Genomic DNA, 18,206 nt, shown 5'->3' with positions numbered 1-18,206 from the left:
CTCATTTCTCCTCTAAGTCTGACTTCATAGATTCAATTAGACTTTGCGAATCTTCCATATTCACTGTAAGATTTTTTTCCTGGATCAGCAATGTCTACTAAATATTGATATATGTATATGTATATGCTTGTTGATCTTGATCATTCTAGGGTTTTCCTCTGAGCTTAGATTCCACTCCTCTACCTTTTGATCATCTGGAAGCAGTCAATTTGACTCTCCTCTCTTTCATTTAGCCATTGATTCTACTTCCTTCTCAGTCTAAATACTAGCAGCATAATCATTGAAAGGATAACTCAATTCCATATGGCCATTCTAAATCTCTGGTTCTTCAGTTGTTGGGTTTCCTTCCTTAGAATCTACAAAACTAGTTTCGACAAATTGTTCTAAGATTAAATTTGTCTGGTACTGGATGTTCTAGTGATCAGCCATCTATCTGAATTGGTATTTCTCCAAAATTTAGGTCGGTGAATTGCTTTGGGTATTTTTTTCTTTGCCTCTTGGCACAACACTTAGATCGATCTCTGTCAAGCGAAAGATGTTCATGGAGGAAACAAGCATCTTTTCAATTTTCTATGTCCCATATTTCTTACATAATTCTTCAGGTCTCAAAGTCTTCTTCTAGCTTCTGGTGTTGTCAATCTTTATCTGAATCCTTCTGTTGACCCCTTGAATAGTCAATGTCAAGTTTACATAATCATGTATAGCACCAGTAGTTCTAAGCCAAGATCTGCCTAAAAGCATCCCATATGCTCCTTGCACATCCAACACTAAGAAACTGGTCTTAAATTTCTCCTTGCCCACTCTAATTTGCAAATTTTTGACTAGCCCAGTTACCTGAACCACCCTGTGGTCAGCCATCCTAACTTTGAATGGTGCTGGTTTTAAGTCCGTGATTCCCAATTTTTGCATGAGATGTTCCCCCAGAATATTCACACAAGCTTCCCCATCCAGTATGACTCCTGACAATGGTTCCCATTGTTTTCTTAGCTTGTAGTCCACCTAGATAATTGGAACCTCGTCGTCTCAGATAGCTAACAGGTCCACTGCTCTAGCTTCAACCTCAGCTTTTATCTTCTGCCTAATGAATTTTGCAATTTCTGGTAATGTCCACCTGATATCATCGAGCTCAATCGTTAACTCTGATCCTTTCACAGACCTTGACATATATCTCTTCTTGTTCATCACCAGAGAGCTATTGTATGAACTAAAAGATTTTTGCTCTTGACTATCTTCACAATTCCATTTTGATGGTCCCTCTTGTTTGGTTACTAATTGGATTTGAGATGGATCCTTTGATTGATCCTTCAGCATACCAGTGGCTCCAACCTTGGCCAAGTCTGATCTGACTTGTCGTACCTCATTTTCCAGACTCTATACCGCATTGATCATGGACTCACTTTGTCTATATGTTTTCTTCTCATTCTGGTGTATATGCACCTCTGTGGACTGGGATGGTAGCTTCTAAATTGTACGAGCTTCATAACACTCTGGCTGTGATGACAGTTTCTTAACTAAGTTGTCATTGATCTTTGCTACAAGCTCTTGATGTTTCTACCATTCATCCACTACCATTCCCTTGCCCTTAGCCTTCCAGATTGCTCTCTGTTGCTCCCACTTTCTGCTTTTTGCAGTCTATTTTTTCTCATTCTCATTTGGGTTTTCTCAATGACGAACCCCTTGCTTCTGGTTACTACCCTGACGGACACTAGTTTTGGTGCATTCTGGTCAGGTGCTTGTGGTTTTAAATCTTATGGGATTTGGGTTGCAAAATGTCCATATTTTCCGCATGTATAATAGTTGAGCCTTCGCTTTGAAAAATCTCCTCTACCTCTACCCCTACCAATGCCCCTTGGTAGCTGCTCCTGCCAGTACTAGTACCTTCAGTACTTGTGTTGGCTTCATTATCCTTGGACCCATTGGCCCCATCTGCCTTGACTGATTCAAGATTTGTCAGTGCAATCATTGACAGATCCTTCCCTTTCTTGAAATGATGGGTTCTAATTCCACAATTACTCCACACATGACCATAGGCTTTACAGTAAGTACACTATGAACACTCATCAGACCTATGACCTTTGGATCTATACTTGGAGCACCATATTTCCATTTTCTTCACCAAAGGTCTTGTCTTGGCAATTTCATCGATCTGTTTTGACACCTCCTCGAGTTTCCTAGTCCATGATCCTTTTTTCTTCCCTTTGCCCTTTTCATCCGATTCACTTTCAAATGCATTCGAACTAGTATTGGAGTCAGATTCTTCAGTGGATGATTCGATGTCATTGGAATTTTATTTCTTATGACCTTTCTCCTTCTTGGCTTGTTGCTCAAGTTTCAATGCCCTCTGCACAGGATCATTAAACTTTTTGGTTGGTACTGGAACCTCTTGTTCCCTGAGCTATTTACTTTTGAACCCATTCAGAAACTAGCACTACAACACGCCGCGTGAAAATTGGCGCGGATACCAACGACTCAAAGCTTGTTTTAAAATTTTTTCAATTATGGTATGGCACAGAGGTTATGGTTATGGTTTGGCAATCAAGTTATGGTTATGGTTTTGCAATGATGGTATGGCAATCATGTTATGGTTAGGGTTTGGCAATCAAGTTATGGTTATGGCTTTGCAATGATGGTATGGAAATCATGTTATGGTTATGGTTTGGCAATCAGGTTATGGTTATGGTTATGATTTTGCAATGATGGTATGGTTGTTATGGTTATGGTATGACAAGCAGGTTATGGTTATGGTCTGGCAAGTGGGTTATGTTTATGGTTTTGTGGTTTTCGAGTCATGTTTTGATTATGGCTATAAAATCTTCATGACGTTGTGCCTATGGTTTGGGAGTCGACGTAATGATTATGCTTTTGGGACATGATTAATCTTTTGACTTTGTGGTTTTGTCTTCTTACAATTTTTCTAATCTATATACACTCGCTCTTTAGCATCAAACTGTAGGTGGAGTGCAGTTTCTTGTGCACTCTTCCTTTGGACAGAAAGGGATATTTTCTGTTGCTGCAGTACATGTAGCATCAGTTCCCAGCCCTCTCTTCCCCAATTGTTTTTTGCAGGTTTTGCCATCGGTAAAGGTCTCGTATACACGCTGTTATAAGCCTTAGAATACATGTCGGTATAGAAAAATTCCATATCGACGCGTATTGAGACGTGTATTACGGCGTACGTTCCATCGCGTATTTTGACGATCAATATACCGGTGCATATACCGACGATACGATACCGACGACTAGGATGCATATATAGCTCACCACAAAACACGAATAGATAGTACCATGTGGTCATAAATCCATAAGTTCTATATATACTTAGCTAGAAACACCAACATATAGCATCCTACCGTCTTTGGTCTGTAGGATGTTTATATGCTCATCATGAAAGACCTACGTATAGGGCCCTATGTACCTAAGGCCATAGGATGTATATATATAATCATATCAAGACACCTACATTTCTTAGAAGAAAAACAACATACGACTCTTCTTCATTGAAATATACAAACCCCAAGAGTTCACTCCTCTTGGCGAGAGTTTATTTCTCCCAATGCCTTTAGTTGCCCATACAATTAAATTGTCCTACAACTTGGGTATAAACCTGCAGTGACTAACTTGCAACCTAGGCACCAATCCACAAGTATTATCTTGCATTCTGGGCATGAACCCGCAAGATGTGTGCAACCATATGCGCTGCTTTAGCGTTCACTCCGTTGAGCTCTCCTGCCTGGATATCAAAGGGAGTTTTGACTATATCAATATAGGATTTTTGAATGAAGATAACTTGATTGTCATACCACAATTATAATCGTAAACGGAATGAAAAACCATAAACATAAGCATTAAACTGTACATGTATACAATAAATGAGTACAATTGTATCAAGAAGACCACAGCTACCAAAAAATATGTATATGAAGGATGTCACCCTCATGGTAATGCCTCCCCATTGACAACCTCTCCCTCCTCCTATAGCTAGGTCAAAAGGGCCACAAGTCCATGCTTGTACCCATACTTCTCATCTTGGCGTGTCGGAGGGCGCTCCATGATGGCAACTTCCTGCAAAATTATGGTTTAATCATTAGATAAATATTCAAATAACATATACATTTTTAATAATTTAAAGCATACGTATGATACTTACAAACTCATGTCGAAGTATGTCGTAGTCTCCACTCCCAAGATGTGACGCTCAGCAGACTCCAAACGTGCTCTAGCTGCATCTCTTGGCCGCTGAAATCTCTCAAGATTGTTTTGTGTCTCTCGTGCAATCCCCGCCCACTCCTCTGGTTCAAACCATGTCGGCTTTGGACTATTGTCCTTGTACCTGTCTCTCACCTCTGATCGACGGTGTTATATTGTGGCCCTCGCCACGCTCAAAATCCATTCATTCGAGACCGGATCGTATCCCTCTACCGACCTGTACTCTCTGTGAGTGGCATCGACGATGTGACTCTTTATTTCTTCATCTTGATTATCCCAAATCTCCATCACAGAGTGGAAAAATTGAACTGTACAGAGCTGCCAAATCCTTTGTCGCATGGCCTTTCCGACCCTATCCGCCACTACAGCCCCATCCCTACACCTTGCTAGGATCATGCTCGTGTGATCCCCAAGGTGTACGCGGTGTGCCAATCGGTGAACTATCTACAGAAGAGAGTGGTGGATGCTCTCTCGGTGGTGTGGACGTATTGGTAGAACCATTACCACAACAACCATTGCCTCTAGAATGACGCCTACCTCATCTGGAAGATGAACCACCCGTCGGTGTAGGGGGTACACTCAACTGAGTTGTGGGGTCGGTCGGTGTATGGGGCACACTAGTCCTAGACGTAGGGGCGGTCGTAGTAGGTCTAGAGGAACCAGCTGCCCAAAGGTTCCGTACATAACTAATCTGCTCTGGTGTGAACTGCGTAAAAAAGGAGCCCATCTGCTCGGGTGACATGTCGGCCGGAGTGAGAGGAAAACTAAAACTGGGAGAGTATGTATCATCGTCATCGGCCATAGCTACATATACACAAATAACACAGATACAATGCGTTAGTTTATAATAGAAACGCTTAAACAATGCAAATAACAAAAAACGAAGCTGCAATACAACTCAATGAATCTATCCACAATATTGTAGACTAATAAAAAGAGTTTTACAAAATAATTCCTAGTAAAAATCATTAGTCAATCTCTCATCTTCTATGAGAGCTGATGCACCAAAGATGTCTATCTCAATCTGTACTTCTGCATCTTCGTCATCAAACTCCACTTCTTTGTTGCTCTCCACATCAACTTGAGTATTTGAAAGCTCATTTTTAGGTTCAGGCATCTGCTCAACATTGATCTCCAGCTCAAAATCCAAACTTACATCATCCGTCGGCCTTGCACTTTGTTCATGAAGCTCTTCGACCTCAACTTCCAATCCTTCACACACTTGCAATTCTTCATTTTTGAAGCACACAAGTCACTTCTTAAGATTGTTGCGTTTCTGTAGTCTGTTTGCGGTTTTTCTACCATTTTCTGCTAGCTCTAACAACCTCACATTCTCTAGCCGTGCCAATCTCCGCACACCTCGGTCTAGAGGTGCACGGAGATCAGGACCACCGGGTAATAATCTCGTCTTTATTGGTTAATGCCTATAAATATTAGGGTTTCACATAAGTCTGTTTTTGAAATCTTTTTGCATTTTTGTAGTTTGTGTGCGCTATTGAAGTCCAATTGCGTTAGTTTACTTTGTTTGTTGAAGCTCTTTTGTTGCTAACACTGAGCGGCTAACACTAAGTAGCTGGCCCTAAGTGTGTAGCCTTGAACGGCCTAAATATGGGGTAGTCCTTCCTGAGCGGTAAGTGACTAAATACCTAAGCGGTTACCTATAAACGACAAGCTCTAATAAACCGATTAAACCTACACAACTAGCCCTAAGTCGCCAAGTGACTAAATAACGAAACTAGCCGAACCGCGTGTAAAAATCAACGGGCTTGGCTAAACGATTCACTACGTAAGCAGCTACACGCTCTAGTTAAGCATCTAACCTTTATCGATCTAACTAGGGATCAATCCTAAGCGATGAAACCACTTATTACTTAAACGGTTAGTGTTAAAGGACTAAACCTAATAAAGCGAATAGCCTACAATAAGTCACAATTACAAAAATAACAATATAATTTTTAAATTTCTAAATTTATTTACACAAATACAACAAAACTAATTATAAAATAACATAAATCAAAATAAATCTTCTTTTAATGATAAAATGTATTTATCTTTCTTAGCTAATGATGATTTTTAATTAACATTACTTATTAAATAATATTTTACTTTTTAAAAAATGAAAAATATGTGTGTGCGTCGTATATAGTGTGTTTATATTATTTAGAGTGCATTTTTATTTACTTGCATGCATGTTTATGTGAATGTGTGCGTGTATGTGTGTATGCAACAAAAAAAATGTTAGAGAACTCACATGCGGCCTATTTGAGCAAGAAAGAGTTGGAAAAATGTCCTCAAACCTACAAAAATTCACACACACACACACACACACACACACACACACACACACACGCTATGTTACACATACATACACTAAAGTGCACAAATCTACAAGGAAACTTGAAAAGAAGATCACCTTGTTGATGGGGAGTAGTCTACGAGTGAAAATCTCACCTCTGAAAAGTCGTGAGGCAGCAGATCTGCAGCAAGTGAGGAGGAGGAGGCAAGAGAGGAAGAGAAGAAAGGAGGGAAATACGCAGGAAAGACCCACGACTTTGTTTTTTGCAGGGTCCATCGATACAGGTGCCGGTATGTGCATTGGTACAGGTGCCGGTATGGACATCGGTATGTTCGCCAGTACAGGTTCTAGTATGCGCGCCGGTATGAAAATTTTAAAAATAATTTTTTCAAAAACTTGATCTTCCTGCAAATTTACCTACACCGGTTTCACTTAAATGGCCATTGACGCCGGTAATTTGATGTCGAAATTTAAGCGATCTCTTGTAGTGTAGGCTCTCATTATTTTCTCTGCGGGAGGCCTTGAAATTGTCTGGTTGGTTCCTTAATCTTCTCTATGTAACTCCTAACTGACAACTTGCCCTCTTTAATCTGATCTAGCTCACATACGATATCTTCACCGCCTCTATTATTTGAATATTCCAACATGAAAGCCTTGATGAGCTTATTGTATGACCTAAGCTAGCAGGTTGGGTAATGATAGTACCATTTCCTTGTTGTCTCCTTGAGTGTCTGGAAAAAGTACTCTCCGATTCATCTTTATCAATATCCTTAAACTCAACATACTGATCAAATGCTTGGATATGAACATCGGGATCATCCTTTTTGCCCCCTTTTAATACAGGAAATGATGTTTTCAAATTAGTGGAATGCTCGTGATGACTGATGGCTTTGGTTCTGGAAACTGGTTACTTGTCCTCAGATTTTTGCTTGTTGTAATGATCAATATCTTCTTCACAATCATTATCTATATCTCTTTCAATCACTGTATCTTCAACTTTCTTCTTCGCTTCCTTGTGTCCTATTGCATGATGTTTTCTCTTGTTTCTCTCACTTTCTTCAACACGTCGCTGGCTACGCTATGATCCATGGAATTGGTTGCGTCGTTTTGCTTTCTCAGGATGTTTGTGCATGGAATGAGATGAATGCTAGGAATTCCTTGATTCATCAGTTGTTCATAGTCTTGGAGGAACATCGGTCTCATTCGCAGGTTCTCTCTCTGTATCAGAGCCTTGCTCTAACTCTTCTGATACTAGGATGACGTGGTCCAAATTCTCTGTTGGACCTCGTAGCTAGCCTTCTGCCTCGTGCTGTTCCTATGGGGGGCATGACTAAATTAACTCAAGCCACCATGATTGCCGAAATGGAATGACGTGGACACTTTTAGACAACTATTCTAGGTTGGTAGTTCGAGCTAGTTCAGACCAGACATAAGACTTCATTTCAGTCTAGACAGTAACTAAAAGATAAGACTAGAACCGAAAAGAGATTGACATTGAAACTGGACTAGTATTATTCGGATTAGACAATTGTATACAAGTGTAGTAAGTGAGATAAGTAAGCCTTCAACTTAATGAGAACTACAAAGCATGAAAAACTCTTGGCTAAGAGTGTGCGGTAACACTAGGCTTAGGATTGGGGAATTAAGGATTCGGTATCCGATCCCTGCAAATGAAGTAATGAGCCCTATTTATAGCTCTCTAGCTGACTGTTCCCTCTGTTAATTACCCCAATGATCGATTGTGGTAATTACTAAGCCTAGTCTCCCCAGTTTGGCAGTCGTTCCCACTGTTTACAGTTGCCAAGTTGTACAATTGAAGGAGCCTCACAGGAGGTCCCAGATCATCATGGCGGGAGAGTGGCGCAATACGAGAATGTGCTCACTGCTTACTAGCTTCAATTGATGGAGCGTATTGGTATGGGGCCGTCCTTTCGATTTTGGAGGGCCTGCCAACTCGGATGGAAATCTACACAAAAAGCGCTTCTAGTTACTCTACAAGAAGGCGCTCTAAAGGCGCTCCCCCATAGACCCTTTAAAGGTGCTTTTGGGGGGCTCTTGAAAAATGTAATAAGTGCCCAGTTGATCCGCTTAACTGAAAAGGCCCTCCACCTAAATTTTCTCTCGAAAAGTTTAGGGGTCCTTATTAGACCACCCCCTACATTGGAGAAATGCAATTACAACTTGTCGTAGGGCTGAACAAGTCAAAAAGGGTATGCGTACTTTGAAATTCATTATGCAATCGATTGAATACTTGTTGTTAGTGGGCATATGGGCACACATGGAGATTTGTAAAGGGCCCTCTAAATTTGTAATGGCCCTTTTCCTTAGGCACCCTCAAAGGGCATGGGGTAAGAGGTCCCCCCATAGACCTGATAAAGGGTTGCTGTGTTGAAGGGATCTCTACCACATCTGTAATGATGTACAGGCGATAGCAAATAAATTGCTCCACATGCACAAAAGAAACTGCTTGCAGTAGGTCATAAATGCCTTTCCAAATTGTACCCCCCAACTAAAAACTTGTAGTCCTCGTTCGGTTTTGCTTATTTGCATGGGCAACTATGGACCTCCAAAGTTGCGGCTAGAGAACCTTTCCCCGACGCCTTTAGAGGGCCTATGGGGGAGCCATGTAAGCTTGCTACATGCACATTTGAAAAGTAAGTAGGAAAATGCTAGAGCCTCTTTGTGCAGATCATGGCCAAGGTTCTAGGGGAGGTCTAACTATAAGGAGAAAAATCGGTTCTTGTGGCATTCAACTATGTGCATACTCCTGCCTTTGTTATTTTGATGCTATTTTTATTTATTTATTTATTTTTACCATAAAGGGCGAGAGCAGATTTATATTAAAGAAGAAGCGCAGTCACAAAGGGCTACCACTTGGGGTATAGTTCGGTCAATAGATACAAAACTTTTGGTGTTCAAATTACAATCTTAGTTAGGGTTCTATTCAGCCAGGGTAAGTAGGAACTCGTGGAGGTGGGCGACAAGTTGAATACCATTACTGTGTAGTCTCCTTAATCGTTCCCCATCCGTTCGGCATTCATCTAGCATTCTCTGTAGATGTGTATATGATCCATCAAGCAATACCTCCTGTTGCTTGTTTATGTTGGCGCTGTTGCAGAAACTCATGTAGTCCAAGAGTACCTTGAAATTAGCTTCATAAATCCGACATTGTTCTAGCTTGAGTTGATTCACCTATAAGGAAAAATGAGAAAACAATTCTCTCAGACTTTTAGTCTGGTAAGATATGTTAAACAGCCTTTCATTTTGGTCAAACCAGATAATCCAAAAAAATTCCCCTCTTATTCTATCCAGACCATTGAAAATAGCGACACTAAGTCACCAAGCAGTAATTGTTTCCAACTTAAAGTGCACCCAAGCCCAGAGTTCAAGGGGGACATGATTTCTAGACTTTTGGGGCAGTTCATAAAGAGGTGGGGGATGTCCTCCTCGGCCCTATTGCATCTCTTACAGAGCCCAGTGCCTAACCCGGCAAGCCTCATCCTGTGTCCAGTCCAGACAGCCTTGTGGAGGATTAACCAGAGCAGGACTGAGTGTTTGGCTGGGATTCCTATGTTCCAAATTGACTGGAATTTGAAAGCCCATTGACGTCGGTCCAGTGAGGTCCTCCACTTTCTGTTGAGGGAGACGTGAAGCGGTTCTGTAAGGTCAGGGGCTAGGGTGGGGGGGTTAGATAGAGCGATTCCACTGGACTAGTATAGAGCCTTCAGAGAGGGGTCAAGGTCGCTCGAGAGTGTCTACTCCAGCTCCTTCGGGAAGAGGGATTTCCTGCTAGTTATCAGAGATAGTTCCCAGGGTTGCAGGCTGTACCGGCTTGTGAGCTCGGTTTGGGAGAGCCACTTGTGCTCCAATCTGTGCCACAAGTTTCTCTAAGTTGTAATACCCTTGTTGTGAATACGCTTAGCTGTTCTACTCTGAGCCTGGTTGAGAGGGGGAATCGGAGACGGCGACCACCACATTGATTCATGAGTTCTTAGGTGAAGGCTATACTTGGAGTCCCAGTTGACTCTAAGGTGGTTTCTGCACCTGTTCCATGCTCCCCACAAGGATTTAAGGAGGAGGGAGCCATTCGGCGTTATCTCAACAGGTCCAAAGAAGACTGTGAGCCATGGGAGAGGGTGCATCCCATTGCTCCCTTTGTCTTTGAATTTGTTGATGTTCCTAAAAAGAAATGAGGCCCACTCCTCATTGGGATTGTCCAATTCTCTGAGGATGAGTTTGACTGTTAGTTTATCTGCCCATCTACTGAAGTTGGTGAGGCCGAGTCCACCTTGTTCCTTGGGGAGGCAGCATACATCCCAGCTAACCTTGGCTAGGCCCTTCCTCATCGGGTCACTTGACCATAGAAAGTCTCTGCATGCCCTGGTTATGTCCTTTAGCTGGAAGTCAGGTGGCCTCCAACAGGAGAGGAAGAATAGGACATAGCAGGAAATAAAGTGCCTGACAACCAATGCCCTTCCTGCAATATTCGCCTGGAATCCTGTCATAGATTTAGTTTGGAGGAGAAACGCTCCAATACCCATTGCCACCTCTGTGCCATAGATACCCTAAACCCAAATTGGATACCTAGGAGCCGAAAGATGACCCCTTCTTTTAGGATCGAGCAACCTTGTTTAGTGATCCATCTTGGGAGGGGAGAGAGGGAGGCTCTGATTCCAGTTTTGGAGTGGTTAATCCGAGATCCTGAGGTAGAGCAAAAAGTCCTCAGACATCCCCAGAAGCATTGAAGTGATTGATCATCGTTGTTGAGTAGACCATTGGTGTCATCAGCGAATTGTGAAAGGCACTGCTGTCTTTCATCCGGTAGTGAGATTCCTTTGAGTGATCCATCTCCCATTTTAGCTTTGACCAACCAATTGAGAGAGTCCGCTGAGGTCGCAAAGAGAAAAGGGGCATCCCTGTCGGACCGAACGATTGAGAGGAAATAGATCTGATATGCCATTATTGAGTGCCACCCTTGCTTGAGCATTACCCAGAACAGTCTTGACGAACCTGATCATGTTTGGACCGAAGCCCATCATGGTCAGGCATTCAAGGATGAATGTCCATTCTAATCTGTCGTAGGCTTTGTCAAAATCTACTTTGACAAGTACGAAGTCCTGCCAAGACTCTTTTGCATATTCAATCCCTTCCCACATAGCAATAACAACTTCCATGATTCTCCGGGATTTGATGAACCCTTTTTTCTCAGTGCACAGCCACTCTGCCAGGGCTGGGGAAATTCTTAGTGCTATGGCTTTGGCAAATAGTTTGTATGCAGAATTCAACATGGTAAGAGGTCTCCAATTAGAAATGACCTCCTTAGGGCCTTTCTTATATAGCAGCTTGATGACGCCTGTGTTGACTTGAACTGGTAGGGCTCCCTGTTTCACTGATTCCTCCCACACTCTAAGGAGGATGGGAGAGAGTACTTCCTTGAAGGTCTGATAGAATTTTGCTGGAAGCCCATCTATGCCAGGGGTCTTCTTGGGTTTTAAAGAATCAATTGCCCTTTTTATCTCTCACATTGAAAGGCATGAATCGAGTTGGACCGCTACATGAGTGGGGATCACTCTCTGCCTGCATTTTTTGAGATTTGCTCATGGGCTAAGGTCACCGCCTCGTCTGGTTGTTCCTTGGGATTGAATAAAAGGGTGAAATGCTCCCTTGCTATTTCCAGGTTTTTGGTTTCATTGGTGGCTTTACCCTTGGGACCTACAAGGTAAGGGATGGATTCTCTCAGGTGTTTTCTTCTTAGATTTTTAAACATTTCTTTTGTGGGCTTATCCACTTTACCTGCCCACCATTCTCTAAAGAAGGCTGCAGTATGCATAAGGGTGAGGTCCTCCTCCACACGGAGTTGGTGTCTCAGTGTGGATATTTTATCTTGAGTGTCAATATTAGGGCTCTTGCTGCATTCCATCTTAGCAAGTTCACTGTATATCTGGTCCTTATGTTTCCTTCGGATCTCTGTGACTTTTTTTTTGAAAATTATCAATGTTTTTTGAGTGTTTGATATTGCTATTGTTCACGCTTTGGATGGAGTGAACCCCTTCGAGAATGCTTGCACCCATACTGCCTTGATGCTACTCTGCACCTCCTCCAGCTTAAATAGAGAGGTGTCAGTGTGGAACCAGTGATTCCTGACTTTCCTGCATTTGTCATCCAAGGTGACCACTAGTGGGTAGTGGTCGGAGGTACAGGACGTGTGTCTGGGTTTAGCTTTAATTCTATTGGTGGAAGTCTTCCTAGATGGGCCATTATGGTAGCAACGACTAAGTGTTTGGGACATGTGTGAAGGTTTTGAGCAGTGAATATCAATGAGCAAGCCAATGCACACTATTAAGCATACCTCCACACGCACGGGGGTAACTATTTTGAGTTACCCCCTATCCCCTCCAGTAATTGCAGTTGCCAAAAAAACGTAATACCCCAACCCAGCGCTCGCATGTGCGTGAGAGTGATGAAGTCAAATCAATCAATTCAATATCTCTGTTACAATTACCCCCCCTCCGTGTGATCAAGGATACCTAAGGAAGATGGATGGCTTAAAAATGCAGGTGAAGTCTCGATGCCCACCCCCACAACTCATGAAAGGCTACACACATGTAGCTTGAAATACGAAAATGCACCATATAGGAGAACACTAAGGAACGGACCAACAAAGGCTCTTTGCACACATGATTGGCAAATTTTTGGGCGAGTTCCAACTGGAAAGTAAAATATACTTCCAATGTGTCCAACTATGCCTAATATCAAGGATTTTCCATTGTGGGTGGTATCTTCATGCCAGGTCAGTGTATATGGTAGCAACAAGTAAGTTTTCCCCTCATGTCCCTCATTTGGGGGGACCTTGAGAGCATGATGAAGCCCCCTTGGCCATGCCACAGTACCAAGTGACGCGGGTGGGGTGGAAGGGATCAATGGTTGAGGATGTGTGAGCCATCCTACGCTCGGTATAAATTCAAATGAAATATCTAAATTTGGGACAAAATGTAAATTTGGGTCGGTGCCTCCCATTGTATCCCCAAACTTGAACTGGAGATGTCACCCTTGGCAGCTTGGTGCCCTAACCACTTCAGTCATGTGTACTTCTTGAAATGGAAGTCCGAGATATTTGGTAAATTTGGGTGCTAAAGCGACGTGTTGTAGATTCGGGACTCGAAATCCATGACTCCAAATGCACCTCGGAGTGCATCCCACCCTTTATCCCCTCCCACCTTGCCCTTGTCACTTAGCCAACGGTCATGCGAGGCCTAGTTATTTGTAACGCTTACGAATAACTATGCTCGAGTGCTGATCATACGAAGCATAGTACTTGTCATAGTTCTACTATGCACAATTATTTACAACTACGACATAGTTGCAAAACTATGCAAGGCAAGAGAAATGAATGAACCTGCAATCAAACAGAAAACATGTAGCTTTTCAGCTTTTGGACGAGGAGGTAGCGCTTGCTTGGTCCAACTTGAAGCACATATCCTTCTCTCTCCACTGCAATGCCTGTTTCTAGTTTGCTTTCACCTACACATGGCAGTTTTCACACAACTAAGGCTATGTGTGACCATGAAGCATGGCGTACTTGCTTTTGTATAGGGCATAGATGCATAGTTCTGCTTAGTTCTAAGTTAGGGATTACTGAGGTCCATGTGACCACGGTCTTAGAGAGGAGGTTGGCCATGCATGCCAATTATCCACTTTCTAGGACGGTAAGGTCATCGAGATTTCGGCGTGGACCATCCGTTGGGAGATCCTGATGATGCGGATAGATGCTCATGCTCCTACATATTGGCACTGCCTACAGTGATATAGGCGTGGTGCCTATGAAATGTTGTGCACAACTTTTAGGCTTTTTGAAGCTATTGTAAGATGCTATTCTTTGGAGCCATGCTTGTTGCAGTAAAAATAGCACGCACTTTAAAAAAGCCGACAGCAGCAAACTCTCCCCGGTCGCTCTCGTCTCATAGGCAATATTCTGTAAGCAATTCTCTCTCTCTCGTTGGCAACGCTACTCTGAAGAGGAACATTGTGCTCGTCTCTCTCTCTCTCTCTCTCTCTCTCTCTCTCTCTCTGATCAGGCAGTGCCGCCGTCGTCAAGTTAGTGACGGCCTTGTTATTAATATGGGACGTGAATCTGCGAGTCTGGTAAGTCGGGCGTTGAAAAATGACCGCAACGAAGGCCGTCCTCGCCTTCTGCGTCTGCTTCGTCCTCCTCCTCGCTTTCTACCACAGGGAGAGCCTCAATGTCAGCTCTCTCTCTCTCTCGCGGATACTCACTCCGCATTTGTCTGTGTGTGTGGAGTGAGAGAGAAAGCGCTTCTTTCTCTATGAAGCGCTTTGTGTGTGTGGGTGTGATTTAGTGAGACAGAAAGCGCTTCTTTCGGTTTGAATCGCCCACATTAGGACTTTGTGTGTGTGTGTGTGTGTGTGAGAGAGAGAGAGAGAGAGAGAGAGAGATTTTGTCCTCACCAAACATCACCCTTTCTATCCACATTGGTGACAGGAGCAACTGCGACTTAAAACCACTTCTGTCAATATGTGGTAAGACAAGGAGCAAGTGGGGACCTTGAAGGAGCTGTTGCAAATGGCGGAGATGCGCAATGGCGGAGAGAAGACAGTGATCTTCACCAGCGTGAATGCGGCATGGGCGGAACCGGGCTCATTGCTGGAGATCTTGTTGGAGAGCTTCGAGCTCCTGAAGAACAGCAGGACCCAAGAGGTGGACTTGCTCAAGCATCTCATTGTATTGGCATTTGACCACAAGGCATATGAGAGATGTGTGGAGGTGCACCCCCTCTGTTACCAAGTGATGACGGACGGCATTGACTTCTCGAGCGCCAAGCCTTACATGAGCCATGACTATGTGAAAATGATGTGGAGAAGAATAGAGTTCCTCAACAACGTTCTTGCCATGGGCTATAGCTTCATCTTCTCGGTATGCTTGGTACATACTGGTTGGTTCGTGCTTTTATTAGGCGGAATCTTTGTAGATCCCGATTGAGGCCTCAGCTAACCTTTGTGTGGGCGCCAACTAATCACTCCCCAAAACTCTGAGGTAGGGATCGAACTCAAATGGGCGCACGCAGATTTTATGAGCCCTATGACTTACTAATGCAATGTAGTCATTAGTTTGTAATATATCATGAGCTTTCACACAATCTCTCCCGTCCAAAATAATGGGTTGAACGAATTGTTTTCAAAAAGTGAGATCATCCTTGATTTCTCAATACTACACTTCAACCCTACTGTAAAGGTTTGTACAATCTCTAGAGCCTTCTTAACTATTTGAGGATAGGCTTTCACGAAGAGGAGGGAGTCATCTGCAAAGAGCTGCTCGTCATTCCCTGGCAGGCTCAACCGTTGGATCTCTCCCCTCGTAGCACTGGCTTCTAGCATTGTCACTAGGGGGTGAGAACCTATGGCGAAAAGCAAAGGGCTAGTAGGCATTCCTTCTTGTTCAATATAAAAAAAAATAAAAATTTAAAAATATGGCTTCGTTCAATCCCACCCTTTTCCTAGTAAGCAATTCCATTGTCATCAAGTTTTCATGCTTAACAAGATGTAACAAGCCATTCATTGCCATCAAAAAATTTGTAAGCTTATCAATTTTTGGTCGCTTATTGTTTTTTATGTGAAAATCCATGGATTAGAACATAATTTACAAGATATATTGCACGGTTTTGTACCCTCGAGGGAGTACACTATATAAAACCTCTCTATATCACGTACATTCAAAGAAAATTTTAAAACTCCTTAATCTGTTGATTTTTCATGAATAAAATGGACCTCTTTTCTATTAAATCTGTGTAAACCTTTTTTTTCTTTATATCCTTGTGTATGTTAATTAAGGGTAAAATTCTTTTATGTTGAGGACTTGCGTGTTATGTTGACATAATTATAGATGAGCCCCCCCTCCTTTTCTTTTCAAAACACACACGGAGAGCTAAATCTAAGTGTTTAAGCAAGATTCAAGATTCAAAAGTTGGCATGCCATTTGTTCATGTGAAAAAGAGGTTTTTGTTGCAAGCTTTGCTTCATGATAAGTCATCAATAAATCTGATGAGTTAACTGTATTTATACTCATCTGGCATTTGCTGTTTACAGGATGCAGACATAATTTGGCTTCAAAATCCTTTCCCTCTCTGACTAACCTCTAGAGATTTTGAGATCACCACAGGCAGGTATAATGGAAATCCAAACTCTCATGACAATGCTCCGAATGGCGGCTATACATTTGCGTGCTCAAATAAGAGAACAATTAAGTTCTACAAATTCTGGTACGAATCTAGATTGATATATCCTATCAAGCATGACCAAGATGTTTTTATAGAGATTAGACACAACAAAACCATGAAGGATATAGGGGTGAACGTTGGGTATTTGGACACTAAATTCTTTGCTAGTTTTTGCTCTTACTCTGTCTACGACATGAACTTAGCGGCCACAATACATGCTAATTGTTGTAATGGTCTTCATAATAAGATCAGGAACCTTAAAATGTTACTTGATGATTGGAAGCAATTCAACATCAACAATCAAACAAAGAGGGTGTGGCAAAGACCAAATGGGTGTACATTGAAACCCGTTTAGTTAACCACCACACATCTTGATCATACTTCTTGTTCCTAGTGCAGGTGTGAATTGAAAGGTTTCGAGAAATTATGGGGCTTCCTCTATTGCTCTGGGGGTTCTCCATTCACTACCCCCCTATATAACTGCATTTGTGGGGTATTAAAAAAACCTCCTCTTTTAACATCTTTGAATGAATAAAATGATCCCTTATTTTTAGGAATTTTTTTCAATTTTTTTTAAGGAATTTCAAAATGATCCCTTATTTTTAGGATTTTTTTTCAAAATTGAATATAAAAATCTTCTATTTTAATGTATTTATGTTAAACTGCCTTTCTTTTTGCATTTCTAAACCCTTCCTTTCAAACTCACGTTATACATTAACATGATTACATAATGCACCCCCCGAGCTCTATTGATTTTTTGAAAAATTATGCTTGGGAAAGTTGAATCATCGTCTTCGTGAGTACAAAAATAGAACCTTTTGGGTTGTGCTAGTAGCTTAGATATAATCTTTTTTTTTCCCCATACTCACAATTGTGAGTCGAGAGAATTGTGAGTCGGATGATCCAGCTTAGATATAATCTTAATTAGGGTGTTTCATTTTGCAAAACAGCCGAGGTTTTTGATATAGAGAAAAGTTGTAAGAGAGGTGGTTGTATTTTAGGTGTGTTATGACGTTATATATTTTGGGTATCGAGTTGAGGTAGACATCACTTTATAGCAATTCTGAAATATCGGTATTGTATGGGACCTAAATAAAAGTCCTACTTTGCATGTACCCTAATTTGTCGTTTATATCTCAATATTATTAAGTCTCTTTAGAAGTTGGAATACAAATTATGGTCTCATTGACTAAACAGGACCAAGCTTGGGCTATCATGACCAAGGAAATGCTTGATGTAGTAAAATTGGGATTAAAAGGGGGCAGTGGAAGGGGGTAATGATGCACGACAAACTTCTCGCCCCGAAGTGGTCTTATCTTCGATCTGGTGAACTCTCAGGGGAGGTGATGAGGAAGTGCAAAAGTGCAGTTGAGGTTTTGGAATGGGGGGAAGTAACCAAATACTTTAAGAACTCCATTTTGCACTGGTCCCCTTGGCTCTCTAAAATATCAGGGTCGTCGTCCCTATTGGAT

The 18,206-nt window shown here is 42.1% G+C and overlaps 1 pseudogene; it reads left to right on the top strand.

Annotated features, from left to right (window-relative positions):
* Positions 1-15,030: 15,030 nt before the first annotated feature.
* On the top strand, positions 15,031-17,089 carry LOC147435644 (uncharacterized protein At4g15970-like; annotated as a pseudogene).
* The last annotated feature ends 1,117 nt before the right edge of the window (positions 17,090-18,206 follow it).

Source organism: Adiantum capillus-veneris, chromosome 18 (assembly GCF_014529385.1).
Source record: "Adiantum capillus-veneris isolate H3 chromosome 18, ASM1452938v2, whole genome shotgun sequence".
Lineage (NCBI taxonomy): Eukaryota > Viridiplantae > Streptophyta > Polypodiopsida > Polypodiales > Pteridaceae > Adiantum > Adiantum capillus-veneris.
The sequence above is the reverse complement of the archived record's forward strand: the minus strand, read 5'-3'. Positions and strand labels throughout refer to the sequence as shown.